The 19,598-nt window shown below is 42.9% G+C and overlaps 1 protein-coding gene across 1 annotated transcript in view; it reads left to right on the forward strand.

The window, feature by feature from the left end:
• Positions 1-18,839: 18,839 nt before the first annotated feature.
• The window catches only part of LOC126106215 (uncharacterized), a 194,781-nt gene continuing 194,022 nt past the window's right edge, over positions 18,840-19,598 (forward strand). Inside the window, exon 1 of the mRNA XM_049912446.1 lies at positions 18,840-18,869. The gene's annotated coding sequence lies outside the window, so the exon portion shown is untranslated. The remainder of the gene's footprint in view (positions 18,870-19,598) is intronic.

The raw sequence follows: 19,598 nt of genomic DNA on the forward strand, positions 1-19,598 counted from the left end.
ACCACGAAAACGAAGTTTTCTCACCTTCCGCCTAACTGTCATAGTACTTGCAGTGGATCCTGATGCAGTTTGGAATTCCTGTATGATGGTCCGGATAGATGTCTGCCTATTACACATTACGACCAACTATCGACTGTCTCTGTCAGTCAGTGGACGAGGTCGGCCTGTAGTCTTTTGTGATGTACGTGTCCCTTCACGTTTCCACTTCACTATCACATCGGAAACAGTGGACCTAGAGATGGAAATCTCGTGTACAGACGTATGAAACAAGTGACACCCAATCACCTGAGCACGTTCGAAGTCCGTGATTTCCGCGAAGCACCCCAATCGGCTCTCTTCCGATGTCTAATGACTACTGAGGTCGCTGATATGGATTATCTGGTAGTAGGTGGCAGCACAATGCACCTAATATGAAAAACGAATGTCTCTGATGGTGTCCAGATACTTTTGATCACATAGTGTACATTGAGGTGCGTGAATCGAATGTTTTACAAATGGCTCTGAGCACTATGGGACTTAACATCTGTGGTCATCAGTCCTCTAGAACTCAGAAATACTTAAACCTAACTAACCTAAGGACATCACACACATCCATGCCCGAGGCAGGATTCGAACCTGCGACCGTAGCGGTCGCGCGGTTCCGGACTGAGCGCCTAGAACCGCTAGACCACCGCGGCCGGCGGATGTTTTACACCTGGGAGTTGGACTCTTTAAAGAATCGCGAGTGGGGTTGGAGGATGGGTTGCTGGTTACTTAATAACGACCCACCGGAGAGCACAGGCCACCTTTTACCGAAATACTGAGAGCATATCTCTAAAAAAAACCTCTAAAATTTTGTCCGTGCAGTTCAGTTTCACACTGTAGATGTCAAAGGATAGGGTCATTGGCCCCTTTATAAACATCTGCAGAGTTCTCCGTCGCATACTAATCTGTCGTCCTTAAGGCAGAGAAAGTTAACTCGTTTTAATAAAATATTCTGGGTTAACTTGCCTCGTCATATTCGGATAAAATCGCAGTGTTTCGATGATTCCCTCCAATAACGTCAAAAGTTCCTCCACAGCTAGATAGCCTCCGACGGCAGTAATGGAGGCAGTCATCAAAGGACTGGGATTTTATCCGAATTTGACGAGGCAAGTTAACTGAGAACTTTCCGTTCAAGGACACAGTTACGAAAGATTCGTAGCCAGTTCCTTCTAGCTTTGAATGAGTAATTCTCTTACTGTGAAGAGGACAGCCATAGCGTGAGACTGCAGCGATGTCTGGGAAGTGGAACGGCTGGGCAACATTGCGCAACTCGTCTGCGTCGCTTCTCCGGGAGAACGAACGGTCCCTCCAGACTGGACGGGACTGGAGTTGACTGGAATGCTGCCCCTGTTGCGCAACGGCGCTCAGGTTTGTTTACAGTGTGGTCTCTGGGCGCAGCGGGAGTTCGTCTCGCGAAGAATGCGGCCGGAGCCACGGCGGCAAACATCAGGCGTACGGAACTAGTCGATGAGATGACGTAGCTAAACCGTTGGCCTCTGTTTGCCCAACCAACTGGCCAGGAATGTGCTCGTTTCCGTAAGTTCGGGAAAAGTAGTGAACATAACAGTAATCTAGAAACTGCTTCACCGATGAATATTTTGCTCCATTCCAGAACAGTGGAGACAGACAGTACTAAAGGTGCTATATACAGTGAAAGGAGTCCACAAGGACCCTAGCAAATGCAGAGGCATGGTCCTAGAAAACAAAAATAACAACAGAAAGGATGGAGCAAACAATCGACGAGCACCTCCCCGAAAGCCAAATGGGATTCAAGAAGGGAAGATCAGCTCTGACTGTAATAGAACTCATGCTAAAGGGAATATCGGAAGTCCTTGAAGACAGAGAGATGTAGTATTTATAGACTCCGCAGAAACCTTTTAGTATTTATAGACGTTACAAAAAGGACACGATGAATAAGTGACTATGCAAATCACAAACCCCGATGTCGTTCAATCTGTATATTGAGCAAGCAGTAAAGGAAACAAAAGAAAAATTCGGAGTAGGTATTAAAATCCATGGAGAAGAAATAAAAACTTTAAGGTTCGCCGATGAGATTATAATTCTGTCAGAGACAGCAAAAGACTTGGAAGGGCAGTTGAACGGAATGGATGGTGTCTTGAAAGGTGGATATAAGATGAACATCGACAAAAGCAAAACGAGGATAATGGAATGTAGTCGAATTTAGTCGGTGATGCTGAGGGTATTAGATTAGGAAATGAGACACTTAAAGTAGTAAACGAGTTTTGCTATTTGGGGAGCAAAATAACTGATGATGGCCGAAGTAGAGAGGATATAAAAAGGAGACTGGCAATGGCAAGGAAAGCGTTTCTGAAGAAGAGAAATTTCTTAACATCGAGTATAGATTTAAGGGTCAGGAAGTCGTTTTCTGAAAGTATTTGTATGGAGTGTAGCCATGTATGGAAGTGAAACATGGACGATAAATAGTTTGGACAAGAAGAGAATAGAAGCTTTCGAAATGTGGTGCTACAGAAGAATGCTGAAGATTAGATCGGTAGATCACATAACTAATGAGGAGGCACTGAATAGGATTGGGGAGGAGTTTGTGGCACAACTTGACTAGAAGAACGGATCGGTTGGTAGGACGTATTCTGGGGCATCAAGGGATCACCAATTTAGTATTGGAGGGTAGTGTGGAGGGTAAAAATCGTAGAGGGAGACCAAGAGATGAATACACTAAGCAGAGTCAGAAGGATGTAGGTTGCAGTAGGTACTGGGAGATGAAGAAGCTTTCACAGGATAGAGTAGCATGGAGAGCTGCATCAAACCACTCTCAGGACTGAAGACCACCACAACAACAACAACAACAAAAACCTTTGACTTTATAAACAGAAAATTAATGACCATAAAACTAGAGGAAACCTTGGGAGAAAACAACACATGGACACGAATCATAAGTGCAATACTGCGATGGAACGAAATAAGGATCTCGGACAACGTCTCCCTATCGGAGCCGATACTCCAATCAAACAGAGTACTGCAGGGAGACCCTCTGAGTCCTCTGTTATTTATCCTTGCAGTGGAAGAAACCGTAAGAATACGCCAAAGGGACGGTGTAATCTCATATGCACGTTGTTGTTGTCGTGGTCTTTAGTCCAGAGACTAGTTGGATCCAGCTCTCCATGCTACTCTACCTTGTTGTGGAACCCTCTTCGTGTTCGAGTAACTAATGAAACCTACATCCTTCTAAATCTGCTCAGTGTATTCATCTGTTGGCCTCCTTCTACAATTTTTACCCTCCACGCTTCCCTCCAATACTAAATTGGTTATCCCTTGATGCCTCGGAACGTGTCCTACCAACCGATCCCTTCTTTTAGGTTGTGCAACAAATTCCTCTTCTCCTTAAGTCTATTCAGTACCTCCTTATTATTTATGTGGTCTACCCATCTAATCTTCAACATTCTTCCGTAGCACCAAATTTCGAAAGCTTCTATTCTCTTCTTGTCTAAACTATTTATCGTCCATGTTTCTAGACTACACTCCATACAAATACATTCAGAAAGAACTTTCTGACACTTAAATTGTACTCGATGTTAACGAATTAACCTTCTCCAGAAACGCTTTTCTTGTCATTGCCAGTCTCATTTTATACTCTCCCTACTTCGATCATCATCAGTTATTTTGCATCCCAAATAACAAAACCCATCTACTACTTTAAGTATCTCATTTCCTAAACTAATTCCCTCAGCATATGCATATGGAGACGATATTCTAATAGGCGCAAGGAACATTCTAAAGTTACAAGAAGCGATAAACGATATGGAAGACTGCTGTGTGAAACACGACTTCCAAATAAGTGTGGCGAAAACAGAAATGATGGTACTCAGAAATGGAGGAAGGACACCTGCATCAACTGGGATCTTCATACGGGAAAGGAAACTGAAGATTGTACCAGACCTAAAGTACCTAGGAGTCGCAATACGAACAACTGCCAAATGTTTCACAAAACATGTAACAGAGAGACCAATGCAAGCAATAATGGCAATCAATTAAATACATCAGAGATGGCAATGACAGTATTCTCAATACTGACGTACGGCATAGACATTATCGGACCACATTTCACAGTGAAAAATCTAACGACACTAGAAAGAGTGAAGGCGACCTATATAAAGAAAGCAGTAGGACTGTCCAAAACAACTCGATCCAGACTTGTATATCAGCTGATGTGGGAACCCTTCTTCACTGGAGACTTACGGATAAACCTGATGCTACCCAACAACAGCGCTTTGGAAAGTCTACTTAAAACAGTGAAGGAAAAAAGGGAAGATGTACCTCCAGAATTTTACATCACAGGCCTCCACGACTGATCGAACATGGACAAAAGAAAACTTCGAAATGAGACTGCAGAACGGAAGCCCGCATGGTTTCCACCACCTTATTTGCAACAACATGTCATATCATGAACCAAACGCAATGTGTGAGTGTAAACTGTGTCATCAAATATGCAAACGTTACCATATAGAACTCTGTACAAAAAGGACACGATGAATAAGTGACTATGCAAATCACAATATGTAAAATTTTTAATTTAGTTTATTATTATCACTGTACTTTGAATTTGTATGGCTGTTTGGCTGCAATAAACTTATTATTATTCTATTTTACTGGAAGAGCTACGAGTTGCCCTCTACCAAAACTCCTGTTCACTACTGCAAATATACTACATAAATGACGTAGTAGATGGTAGGATTACTGGCAGTATTGGTAGCATTGGTAGGAAGAGGAACAAATGAATGTGTAAGAGAGAAACTGGAAGCCGACGACTTCTCTTGGTTCTTTTTTTCTTTCACACATTCAGAATTGCACATCATTCAGTGTTAGTCCACTGTGTATTTTATATCCTATCAGAATATATACACTCCTGGAAATTGAAATAAGAACACCGTGAATTCATTGTCCCAGGAAGGGGAAACTTTATTGACACATTCCTGGGGTCAGATACATCACATGATCACACTGACAGAACCACAGGCACATAGACACAGGCAACAGAGCATGCACAATGTCGGCACTAGTACAGTGTATATCCACCTTTCGCAGCAATGCAGGCAGCTATTCTCCCATGGAGACGATCGTAGAGATGCTGGATGTAGTCCTGTGGAACGGCTTGCCATGCCATTTCCTCCTGGCGCCTCAGTTGGACCAGCGTTCGTGCTGAACGTGCAGACCGCGTGAGACGACGCTTCATCCAGTCCCAAACATGCTCAATGGGGGACAGATCCGGAGATCTTGCTGGCCAGGGTAGTTGACTTACACCTTCTAGAGCACGTTGGGTGGCACGGGATACATGCGGACGTGCATTGTCCTGTTGGAACAGCAAGTTCCCTTGCCGGTCTAGGAATGGTAGAACGATGGGTTCGATGACGGTTTGGATGTACCGTGCACTATTCAGTGTCCCCTCGACGATCACCAGTGGTGTACGGCCAGTGCAGGAGATCGCTCCCCACACCATGATGCCGGGTGTTGGCCCTGTGTGCCTCGGTCGTATGCAGTCCTGATTGTGGCGCTCACCTGCACGGCGCCAAACACGCATACGACCATCATTGGCACCAAGGCAGAAGCGACTCTCATCGCTGAAGACGACACGTCTCCATTCGTCCCTCCATTCACGCCTGTCGCGACACCACTGGAGGCGGGCTGCACGATGTTGGGGCGTGAGCGGAAGACGGCCTAACGGTGTGCGGGACCGTAGCCCAGCTTCATGGAGACGGTTGCGAATGGTCCTCGCCGATACCCCAGGAGCAACAGTGTCCCTAATTTGCTGGGAAGTGGCGGTGCGGTCCCCTACGGCACTGCGTAGGATCCTACGGTCTCGGCGTGCATCCGTGCGTCGCTGCGGTCCGGTCCCAGGTCGACGGGCACGTGCACCTTCCGCCGACCACTGGCGACAACATCGATGTACTGTGGAGACCTCACGCCCCACGTGTTGAGCAATTCGGCGGTACGTCCACCCGGCCTCCCGCATGCCCACTATACGCCCTCGCTCAAAGTCCGTCAACTGCACATACGGTTCACGTCCACGCTGTCGCGGCATGCTACCAGTGTTAAAGACTGCGATGGAGCTCCGTATGCCACGGCAAACTGGCTGACACTGACGGCGGCGGTGCACAAATGCTGCGCAGCTAGCGCCATTCGACGGCCAACACCGCGGTTCCTGGTGTGTCCGCTGTGCCGTGCGTGTGATCATTGCTTGTACAGCCCTCTCGCAGTGTCCGGAGCAAGTATGGTGGGTCTGACACACCGGTGTCAATGTGTTCTTTTTTCCATTTCCAGGAGTGTATTATATTTTAAAAGTAATAAAAATTAATTTGTGTAACCAAAGCGACTACTTTTGAAGAAAGTACAGTTTATATGCACAAACATAAAAAGTGTATACAATTATTGTTGTTAGTTTGTAATCAACAGAACGTTCACCATCATGGTCGAACGCAAGATGTTCCTTTTATTATTGATAAATGCGGAAGTTGCTCATGAATAGCAGAAATATATTTTATGTAAGTAATAAAGCGCTCATAAATACGAGGGTCGTCCACAAAGTAAGTTCCGTTTCTGTTTCTATCCGCGGCAGCGCTAAGGTCGCAGCGCGGCAGTTACTCTGACTCAAGCAGAAGACATGTACGCCATTTTCAGATCGCTGTTGCCAACGTGTGCTTTGTGGTGCTTCTTTATAATGTCAGCCGCAATTGAAAATGCCACCGCGTGTGAAATCAGATCTGTGACTCGTTTTCTAAATGCAAAGAAAGTTAAACCAAAGGAAATTCATCGGAAAATCTGCGTGGTTTACGGACAAAATGCTATGACTGATTCAATGGTTAGGAGATGGGTCAGACTGTTCAATGAAGGACGTGATCAAGTGCACGATGAAGAACGAAGTTGACGCCCGTCTGTGGTTACTGATGAACTGGTGCACACAACTGAAGAGAAGATTAAGCACAACCGCACAGCCCAGACCTCGCTCCTAGCGACTTCCATCTCTCCTTACACCTAAAATCTGTCCGTGGTCAACACTTCAACGAAGATGACGAGCTGAAAGAACATGTTACCACATGGTTTTAACAGTTGTAGATTTTTGTACAATAAATATTTTTTCTGTATCTGTACACGTTTGTTTTATATAACCAAACGGAACTTACTTTGTGGACGACCCTCGTATATCCCTCTGTTTCACATTACTAATCAACAATTTTAGAATAAAACCTAAATTAACCACTGACAATTTCAATGCTGTAAATACTGTTAACTTTTAAGAAACAGACGGGAGGATAACTATGTAGAACAAAAATGTTCCGTGGGTTACCCGGCCCTTTATATATATTCTCACTCAGTATGTAGACGGTTCGCCGCTCCCGGTTTTCAGGGGAATCTAATAGGACACTGATCGTCCGCAGTCTACACTTAACAATAGTCTGCGGTGGCCTACGATAGTTTTACAGCTCTAACCTCGAGTAGTAGATCAGTAGTAAGTACAATTGAGGAAAACATGTGGTACTCTCAAGAGAGCTCACGCTAACTCCGTGAGATGGCGAAGACGGAATTGTTATAGAACGCCTGATATCAGCTGTCCCAAAAATATTAAACGGAATTACATCTCTGATTCAGTTTCATTAGAGCAACAACCAGGTTTATATAAAAGAAGAAACAAAGTATGCAAAAAAGACGAGAATTCAATTTGGAAACACACCTAGCATTTATCGACTATGAAGAAGCTCTGGTCAGTAACGGAGAAAAGAGGTGTACTCAGGCACCTGTTAAAAGTATGACAAGGTTTGTATAAAAACATAAAAATAAAACAGATACTGACAAAGAACTGGCGCTAGGAATACAGATAAACCAGGAAGTGTGGCAAAATTGTAGCATGTCACCTACACTGTTCAACGTCTACTTCGACGATCTGGTCAGGGGCTGGATGAAGGACAAAATATCTCGAAAGTATAAGAATTAGGATAGGCAAACTTGTAAATACGATGCTTTTTGCCGGCGACCAGGTAACCAACAGGACGGCGGAGACAAACTACAAATAACAGTACACAGATTAAACATCATAAGGCTAAATTATTTCCTGAAGCTATCAACAACTAAAAAAAGGGCTTTTTAGGAAAATACCCTACAAGGATTAAAATAATCACCAGTAACATAATAATAGAATCGGCGTGACTTTTCCATTATCTAGGATTTGACATAACTTTTGAATAAGATAAAGACATAAATAAGAAAATTTTAACAGCTGTCAACATATATGTGGCGCGAGAAGAACATTGAAGAGTAAAACGAGAGGAGAAATCCAAGGGGAATGTTATGTAATCTTGGCATTACCCAAGGTACTATATGGAGCAAAAAGTTTGACATTAAGACTAAAAGACCTAAAACAACTTGAAACATCGGAAATGAAGTTCCTTAGGTCAGTGAAAGGCTACAAAAGAGAAGATAAAATAAGAAATGAAGAAATAAAGAAAGGACAGGGGGTACAGCCATTAAGTGAAAAAGTAATCGAATGAAGAAGCAATTACATTGATCTTGCGAAACATTTAGCAAACTGAGAAAATTTCGAATAACTGCAGAACAACGTTTATGTATCCACTGTATTGGAAAGGTAGACAGAACGGACGTTAGTAATTATTGAGGGGGTTCTCTTGTTTCAGATCAAACAGATCTCTGCCCAATATAAGCTTTAATTCTGAAACTAATTCTCAGCCATCAAAAAATTTCCTAACAGAAAGTAGTTTGTACCTTCGTAGAATTTAAAAAGTCATGTGACATAGTGGACCTCAAGTCTGTGTTTCCTAATTCTGAAAGAATGAGGTCTGGACCTCAGAACCAGTACAGCTGTTACTGAAACATTAAATGGTACAACATCTAAGGTAAAATTCTGAGGAGAAATTTTGGAACATTTTTAACTTAAAGCAGGAGTGAGACAAGTTGCGGAATCTCTTCATTACCCGTCCCCTGTGTCTTAGAAACAATTATCCAAGAGCGTTGGACACCAAAAGCAGAAATTAAAATTGACGAGACAATCAAATTAGGAAGCACCAGTATTAGGACAGACTAGTTAGGTTTTGCAGATGACCTGGAGATTCTATGTCAAGATGTTCAGACAGTACAGAAACAAAAAGGAATTCTTAAAGAAACAGCGGAAAGAGTAAAGCCACAAGTATCGTTTGAGAGCAAGAAGTCTAGCAACAACGTGGCACCCAAGATTCTAAAAACTAAGTATGTGTAAATCAGGAGAATTTCTTAGTTCAGATATTTAGGCGATACTATTCGGGAAACTGGCCTCGAATAGACTGGTTACGTAATACGTTGTTAAAAACCGGAAATCACTTTCAGTCTTACGACAGATATATATAACAAAAATCCATCTAAAAGTACGCCAAACTGAGACACTACAAAGCAGTCATCAAACCAGAGTACTTTTGTGGGTTTGAGGTACTCATTTTAAAGAGGGACACTGAAGAAACACAAGAGGGCGAACGAAAAGTAATGAGGAAAATTTTAGGTCAAAATCATACTCAAGAAGATCTTTACAGACTAAGACCAAATAAGGAAATTTTAAAGTATACCAACACATAGTTGGTTATGAAACAACGCAAGGTAATTTCTATAGGCATATTAAAAGAACGGAACCAACCAGGTTAACTATACATGTTTGTGGAATTCTACGGAACTCGCAGTGAAACGAAAGTTGAAACAGTGAAATGGGTCAGCACAGTCCAAGAACACCTGAAAGAAGCAGAAGTAACACAAATTTATATCCAAGACGCAGAATGTTTAGGCGGAAAATCCTCGACCGGGCAGAGAATCGCAAGAAGACCGGACAAGCTTGGTCTCACGAACGCGTAGGAGAATTTAAGTAGTGAGGACACAAAGGAAAGATGAAACAAAACTCCGACAATGATCCATGTTGTACGAGGGCCTGGTGAAAAGTAATGCTTCCGGATTTTTTATGTGAAAACTTTATGCTTTTCAAATAAAACAACCATTACTAACGTTCTACATCTTTATTCTTCATGTCTACATATTTATTTCTCAAAATAGTCACGCTGATGACAAATATATTTCTTCTAATAATAGATTAGTGTGTTGATGCCGTCACTGTAGAATGTTGGACTTCGTGGACGAAGCCACAACCTTACCTCTGCTAGTACCGCTTCATCACTATCAATGCGAAGTCCTCCAAGGTGTTCTTTAAGTTTTGGAAATAGGTAAAAATCGGATGAGGCCTAGTCGATGCTGCCATAAGGATGACGGCTGGCACTGAACCCAATTCCTGTGATTGTTGCAGATGTCGCGAGGCTCGTGTGTGGACTGGCAACGTCATATGGAAGGAGAGGTCGATGAACTCTTCGAATTCGGAACCCGATTTATAATACTGTGCCCTGACCGCGACGTAATAACGTACTATTTTCTTTTTCTATCGGATATTAAGGTTTAAAGATATAATTTAACCACTGAGTCAATGAACTGCGCTGCAAGTCAGCGAATATGTACGCCCAGAGTAATGAGAGCGGCGTATCATTATCACCTGTATTTTGTTGTATATAAGAACGCGCGCTCGTCTTTTCTTTCTCTTCTTTAATCGCGCGCCTTTCCGACAGCATCTTACGCTATCAGACTCCTATTTTCTTGGATTTTGTTCGAATGAACTAAATTTGTATTCCGGCTCGGAATTTATTTAATCTTTCTATTATTATCGCCAATTTGGAGTACTAATATAACCTTATTATGAATGCTTTATTCTTTCGATCCAGAGTTGAGATAAGAGTATTGTAATTTCCAAATATTTTGCCGAAATACGGCACAATTCTTTGTTATGGTCAAAACTGTGAGAATTATTCACAAACAGTTAGATTTCTGTACAAATTATTTACTTCGTTAATAATAATTGTTTAATTTAACATTTCTGCTTTCATTTCGTAATAGAAGTCCCAAATCTCCAATTTATAAATGTTATAGATATTTCTTTACTACATTTTTACTTACGGTGCCAACGCGATACTCACGAGATTAAATCAAATTATTCTGAATTTCTCGCGAGGCGAGAAAACAATTAGAAATTTCCCTGAGATTACAAAAAACACAACTTGACCGTTTTTCAGCACACTCCTTGCCTGCTGATCTTCACTTCAAGCAAAGAAGTTAAAAAGGAGTAAAATAAAATAGGAAGTGAAGTGACAATATTGTGCGTTCAACAGTATTGTAGACATTTTCTGATAAAAATAATTTTTATTATAAAGTCATAAAAGGTGGCGTGTGTGTGTGTGTGAAATATCAAATCCATTTACTTTTAATTAAGGATAAGAAGTGATACTTCTAATTATTCCAGGTACTAACAGTTGTACGTGAATATTTAAGTATTAAAAGTAACTAGTCTCATGCGTATATTTAAATAACAGTAGAACAGAAAACTTAATTGGGATACATTAAGTTTGAAGAATTTTGCTTCACAGTCATTCAGTTACTGAACTATTTCCAATATCTGAATATACTATGAGCTTAGGTTGCATCCATTGTAATTTACGCTTGCCTAAGCATAAATTTCCACAATTCCATAATAATATTCACCCATATTTATAAAATATGCCATAGTCAAAAAGATTCAGTATAGATTGCAGCACGCAGTTTTGCACGCACCGACGTAGTTACGTTACACACCGCCATGTTATGAGCTTCAGTCTGCAGATCTCTAACGGCAGAGGGCTGCAAGTATGTAGACGTGAAGAATAAAGATGTAGAATGTTATTAGGTTGGTGCATACGTTCGTAGCGGTTTTGTTTTGCATGCTCGTATCCCGTTTGCTTTGGGTTTGCTTATCGATTGTCATCTATTTGAGTTTAAATATTGTCATTTTGTCATTTGGAGATGGTGAGTGGAGCTGTGGACGCTATAAAATGGAGTGTCAAATAGGGAAATCGGAACATTTCCAACACATTCTTCAAAAAATGGTTCAAATAGCTCTAAGCACTATGGGACTTAACATCTGAGGTCATCAGTCCCATAAACTTAGAAGTACTTAAACCTAACTAACCTAAGGACACCACACACATCCATGCCCGAGGCAGGATTCGAACCTGCGACCGTAGCAGCAGCGCGGTTCCGGACTGAAGCGCCTAGAACAGCTCGGCCACAGAGGCCGGCCATATTCTTCTGTTTGAGTTCAATAGAGGTGTGACAACAACGGAGACAGCCAGAAACACTTGCGCCGTGTAAGGAAACCTTTAGGGGTTGATGACTATCGTTTAAATGCATTAATCGACAATGATCCATGTCACTGTACTCGAGAAATGGCAAATGTGATGACCTGTGTGATCATTCCGCCATCGTGAAAAAGTTTCATGTAATAGGCAGGGTTCAGAAATCTTGAATACGAGTGCTGCATGCTCTAAGCTAAAATCTCAGAAATCAACGGATATGTGCATCTCTGCTTGTTCGTCGTCAGGTGGCTCACGAACAACACTGACCAATCCTATTCTCTATCGCTTCTGGTTATGAGAAATGGTGTCTTTATGCTAACAAAAGAAAAATAAAAGAATAGTTGAGCCCCAAGAAAGCAGCGACAACCTTGTACAAAGACCGGCATGCATCCACAGAAGATGTTGTTATGCACCTGTAGAGCAGCGGCGGTGTCCTGTGCTACGGAATGCTTTGCCGAGGAGTAACCATCAACGCTGACGTTTATTGTCAACAACTGAGACGTCTTGCATAAGCAATCCAAGAAAAGCAACCAACAAGACTGCATTAATCGATGCTACTCCACGATACGCCCACCCATATTCTACTAAACTGAAAAAAACCATCTAGTAGATGGGTTGGGCAGCCATTCCGCACCCACCTTACGCACTTGATCATGCGCTCTCAGATTCCCGCTCTCTATCGACCACCCTTCAAGGAAATTTGTTTCCGCATGAAAACGCGCTCCGAACATGGCTCGACGAGTTCTTCACCTCGAAACCACATAATTTTTACAGTCGCGGAATCGAAAAGTTACCCCAGCTTTCATTTTAAAAGCTGTAACAGCTTTCACATTAAAAAAATATAGGAGCATTACTTTTCAACACACTGTCATACATCGCATGACCCGGTAGGGCCCAAATGTGAATAATAATAATAGAACGGCAGCTACTGTTTGAAAAAGTCACTGCTCTTCCTCTTACATTACTCCACTGCTGTTTTTATCTAATACTACATACTAAGTATTTATGTTGTACTAGTCTCTTACCTGCAGCTGCACTTGCACATCAGTAGCCATGTTATGATGAGTGATGACGAGTACGTATGCTATTGTACACTATGTGATGAAAAGTACCCGTACACCTGGCTAAAAATGACTTACAAGGTAGTGGCGCCCTCCATCGGTAATGCTGGAATTCAGTATTGTGTTGGCCCACCCGTAGCCTTGATGACAGCTACCACTCTCGCGGGCATACGTTTAATCAGGTGCTGTACAGTTTCTTGGGGAATGGCAGCCCAATCTTCACGGACTGCTGCACTGAGGAGAGGTAGCGATGTCTGTCGGTGAGGCCTGGCACGAAGTCGGCGTCCCAAAACAGCCCAAAGGTGTTCTATAGGATTCAGGTCAGGACTCTGTGCAGGCCAGGCCATTACAGGGATGTTACTGTCGTGTAACAACTCCACCACAGCCCGTGCATTATGAGCAGGTGCTCGAGTGTGTTGAAAGATGCAATCACCATCCCCGAATTGCAAGAAGCAAGAAGGTTCTTAAAACATCATTGTAGGCCTGTGCTGTGATAGTGCCATGCAAAACAACAAGGGGTTCAAGCCCACTCCGAGAAAAACACGACCACACCATAACACCACCGCCTCCGAATTGTACTGTTGGCACTACACACGCTGGCAGATGACGTTCACCGGGCATTCGCCATACCCACAACCTGCCATCGGATCGCCACATGATGTTCCGTGATTCGTCACTCCACACAACGTTTTTCCACTGTTCAGTCGTCCAATGTTTACGCTCCTTACACCAAGCGAGGCGTCGTTTGGCATTTGACGGCGCGGTGTGTGGCTTATAAGCAGCCGCTCGACCATGAAATCCGAATTTTCTCAACTCCCGCCTAGCTGTCATATTATTTGCAGTGCATTCTGATCCAGTGTGGAATTCCTGTGTCATGGTCTGAATAGATGTCTGCCTATTACACATTACAACCCTCTTCTACTGTTGGCGGTCTCTGTCAGTCAACAGACGAGGTCGGCCTGTACGCTTTTGTGCTGTACGTGTCCCTTCGCGTTTCCACTTCACCATCACATCGGAAACAGTGGACCTAGGGAAGTTTAGGAGTGGGAAAATATCGCGTACAGACGTATGACAAGTGACACCCAATCACCTGACCACGTTCGAAGTCCGTGAGTTTCGCGCAGCGCCCCATTCTACTCTCTTACGATGTCTAATGACTACTGAGGTGGCTGATATGGAGTACCTGGCAGTAGGTGGCAGCACAATGCACCTAATACGAAAAGCGTATGTTTTGGGTGGTGTCCGGGTGCTTTTGATTACATAGTGTATGTGTGATATCGTCAGCTGTTCTCACCTCTCTGCCTGTTCAGGTAAGCGTAGTTGATGATGTAGCACCCTTCTCTCACCCCTTCCCCTCCTGTGGGCGCTACTTAGTGGAGCACGTGGAGGGACATGGGCAAGAGGGCGCCTATATGCATCGTGCTATTGAAGTTGCTAGACATTATATGATGTGCACACTGTACAACATATTTAATAATGTTTTTAAAGTGGTTTATGTTCACTGGTGTAAAGAAGGTGTTGCATTCGCTATTTCATCCTCTTAGGCGTCGATTTTTTATTGTTTTGCCATCTAAAGTAGCTTATGTTCATTCTCAAGATTTCTGCTGTCTCCATACCAAATTTTATTGAATTTGCTTCAACGATTTAGTTGTGAAAACGTTATTGACAGAGTTACTTTCGCTTTTAATAATATCAGTAATAAAGTACTGATTAAAAACGTTGAATCATATTACATAGAACACATGAACCACTAAAAGCGTTTTCACAAATATGACGAAACTGAAAATTCGAAGACTAAATAGCTTTTTCCTCAATTTGTGCAATATTCTTCCAGTCAATAATTATGTTGTACTACATGCTTTCTAATGTAATCTACATTCCTCATTTAGGAATTTCATCAAAATCGATTTAGCAGTATACTCATGAAAACATGTCAGAATTAGTTTTGCATTTATAGTATTAGTATGTGTTACACAGAACGCCATCACCTGTCTATATACTAATAACATTGAAATGTACATCATTATTCTCTCTTACTTTATCCTTGAACAAGTCGGGATTTTCAGTTACCTATCTCATGTTTGCCGGTAATCTATTGTAGACTTTTAAACCGAAATATAGAGCTCCATTCTGAATCCTACATGACTACACTTAGTATACATCCGAAAATTATTTTCACTTTTGCTAGTGTGGTTATGAACGTCACAAGTCACTCTAAATTCACTCTCATTATTAATGAGAAATCTGATTAGGAAACAGATGCTCTGGCATGTGAATGTAAGAATGCATAGGCCTCTAAAGGGTCTCTTTGTGCACCTATATCCACATATACACTCCTGGAAATTGAAATAAGAACACCGTGAATTCATTGTCCCAGGAAGGGGAAACTTTATTGACACATTCCTGGGGTCAGATACATCACATGATCACACTGACAGAACCACAGGCACATAGACACAGGCAACAGAGCATGCACAATGTCGGCACTAGTACAGTGTATATCCACCTTTCGCAGCAATGCAGGCTGCTATTCTCCCATGGAGACGATCGTAGAGATGCTGGATGTAGTCCTGTGGAACGGCTTGCCATGCCATTTCCACCTGGCGCCTCAGTTGGACCAGCGTTCGTGCTGGACGTGCAGGCCGCGTGAGACGACGCGTCATCCAGTCCCAAACATGCTCAATGGGGGACAGATCCGGAGATCTTGCTGGCCAGGGTAGTTGACTTACACCTTCTAGAGCACGTTGGGTGGCACGGGATACATGCGGACGTGCATTGTCCTGTTGGAACAGCAACTTCCCTTGCCGGTCTAGGAATGGTAGAACGATGGGTTCGATGACGGTTTGGATGTACCGTGCACTATTCAGTGTCCCCTCGACGATCACCAGTGGTGTACGGCCAGTGTAGGAGATCGCTCCCCACACCATGATGCCGGGTGTTGGCCCTGTGTGCCTCGGTCGTATGCAGTCCTGATTGTGGCGCTCACCTGCACGGCGCCAAACACGCATACGACCATCATTGGCACCAAGGCAGAAGCGACTCTCATCGCTGAAGACGACACGTCTCCATTCGTCCCTCCATTCACGCCTGTCGCGACACCACTGGAGGCGGGCTGCACGATGTTTGGGCGTGAGCGGAAGACGGCCTAACGGTGTGCGGGACCGTAGCCCAGCTTCATGGAGACGGTTGCGAATGGTCCTCGCCGATACCCCAGGAGCAACAGTGTCCCTAATTTGCTGGGAAGTGGCGGTGCGGTCCCCTACGGCACTGCGTAGGATCCTACGGTCTTGGCGTGCATCCGTGCGTCGCTGCGGTCCGGTCCCAGGTCGACGGGCACGTGCACCTTCCGCCGACCACTGGCGACAACATCGATGTACTGTGGAGACCTCACGCCCCACGTGTTGAGCAATTCGGCGGTACGTCCACCCAGCCTCCCGCATGCCCACTATACGCCCTCGCTCAAAGTCCGTCAACTGCACATACGGTTCACGTCCACGCTGTCGCGGCATGCTACCAGTGTTAAAGACTGCGATGGAGCTCCGTATGCCACGGCAAACTGGCTGACACTGACGGCGGCGGTGCACAAATGCTGCGCAGCTAGCGCCATTCGACGGCCAACACCGCGGTTCCTGGTGTGTCCGCTGTGCCGTGCGTGTGATCATTGCTTGTACAGCCCTCTCGCAGTGTCCGGAGCAAGTATGGTGGGTCTGACACACCGGTGTCAATGTGTTCTTTTTTCCATTTCCAGGAGTGTATATACTCCGCAAGCTATCGTATGGTGTATGGCAGAGGATACCCTGTACCACTGATCTTGATTAGTATACTCATGCTGAGCTCGAAGGGCCAATCTGTAGTGATTAGTTAGGAGAAGGAGAACTTATTAGCCAAGATCACTATAAAAAACTTTATTGTAAATAACCGGTCTCGGTAAAACTAAGTCACCTTCTTCAGATCTCTAGCAAAATTACAAGAAATACCACAGACTGTTATACGAATAATTCAACATTAACCCGTAGAAGAACCAAATGACAATATACCTTCATAATGGTTATTATAAACTTCTTGTGCCAGCTACACATAAAATCTTTCCATTGAATTTCCAGGTACATAAAACATGAAATGAGGGATGTCTGGCACCTCAAAATAAAAATTACTATGTGCATAGCAGTTCGCCAAAACATCGTTCCCATAACATAACACGTCATGCCTACCAGGGCGCCACAAGATTAGCTGTCAGTAGCCAATGCATGAGACAATCTATGTACTGCGGTAACACTTGTTGTGCTTGTGGTCAGTTTCTGTCAGTAAATGTCACATACGTAATTTAAAAGTAACCATGATTCTAAACAGACATATGTAAAGCATCGTAAGGACTATGTTTTGTCAGAAGCGTAGTATGTTGCACAATTTTTTTCGCTTCTCGCGATGATACCACGTAAACTAAACAGATTGACAGTAAATTTGCTGTGGAAACATCACATTTTTCGAGTATGGTACGAAGTGATGGCGAGGCTCCATCTTCCCCTTGAGGGGTTGAGACCTCCTGATATACAGCTAAAGGGCTTCGGTATTATGTATTCGGCGCTCTACGTTAACACGTACTTAAGCCACTCATTCAATCACAGTGGAGTTAGAAACATTAGATTCTGGTTTGAAAAAAAGGCTTTGTATTGATTTTATTGAGGTTCCAAACAGAAGTGTTGCAATTGTTGACATATTCCGTAAGTATAAACAGTGACCATCTTGTTACAGCAACTGAATTTGGGAAACCCATTATGTGAAACTTATAAATTACTCCTTAAACATGAGATAAATTTGCAAGACAACTATATGCCAAACTAAGACAAATATATACCAAACTTATTTTATTTAAAGTTCACATAAAACACTGCAAAAATGGAATGCCAGTGAAGACATTGTAAAAATGAACTGCCAATAAAACATTGTAAAAACGACGTCAATAAATTATTTTATTGTCTTATAAGTAATAATTAATATTATTATGATTGACTTAGTTGCGTTGATTACATATAACACATAGTTTCTTAAACATGTACTCACCGATAGCGGACGTTTTTAAGGCTGTGAGCGTACGCTTATAATACAAACAAAAATCCAGAAATTCTGCGCCAGTTACCTTCTATTTGCTGATCAAAATGCATTGCGAAGTTTACCTCATAACCATCAGGTAGTACCTGCTCAAATTATATTGATTTACGTTCAGAATACAGCTTTACCACCTAATCCAAGATTTGTGACAGGAGGATAATGACAAAGAAGAATTAACCTCTGTTTGTTATCCATCGGTTTGTGTAGGAGTTACAGAGTCGGAATTTCATTTCTTATATCCCCACTGATCACTGTCTCTAGTAGGTGTAAGTCATGTCATTTGTAACCAATGCGTGACGACACCACCCTCAAGCCATTTCGTAAGTACTGCTATACACTGTTATAGAACTATTACTGTAAGTGAATAAAACGTAAAAGGTCTATTCTGATTCAGTTGTAGCAGTTTGTAAGACTTTCTTTGTTGTTTCAGGTTGGCAGCCAGCTTGCTTGCTGCTCCATCACCGCGGTGAGTACCACAACAAACACAAGGTTTTGCTAAAAGGTTCACTTGATTTCACAATGATGTACACTACCCTCCATAAGTTCGGAAACACCTAGTAATTAGAGACAATGGAAAGGAAATAAAGTATAAAAATGCATTTTGTTGTTTTCCAAATGTTTATTAAGTTCAAATAATACACAGGAAGATGCAACAATTAAATTTTCGATTCCTCAAAATAGCCACCCTTTGCTTTCATCACTGCCTTGCACACCCTCGGCATGCGCTGCGTCAGTTTTACCAAGGTTTCAGTTGGAATTGATCTCCATTCTTGCTGCAGGACCTCCCACAATTATGACCCACTCACGATTTCCCGTTTTTGGATCCTCCTGTCCAATTCATCCCATAGCTGCTCGATTGGGTTACAATCAGGGGATTGGGGCGACCATTCCATGCTTTTCAATATTCTGCGAACCTCTAGAGACTTTACATAGTTCTGACACAAGCGAGACGTATGTTTCGGGTCGTTGTCTTGCTGAAAGACAAACCCTATCCCAATCAGATGCAAACCAGATGTCTTAGCATGTCGCTGGAGAATGGCATGATAATCCTTTTGGTTCATTTTTCCATCTATTTTCACCAAATCTCCGACTTTATTCCCTCCAAAGGATCCCCATACCATCACAGAACCCCCTCATTGCTTTACAGTTGGAATTACGCACTGAGGATTCAAGCGTTGGGGGGTAAACGGCGTAC

The sequence above is a fragment of the Schistocerca cancellata genome, chromosome 10 (assembly GCF_023864275.1).
Source record: "Schistocerca cancellata isolate TAMUIC-IGC-003103 chromosome 10, iqSchCanc2.1, whole genome shotgun sequence".
NCBI classification, from domain to species: domain Eukaryota; kingdom Metazoa; phylum Arthropoda; class Insecta; order Orthoptera; family Acrididae; genus Schistocerca; species Schistocerca cancellata.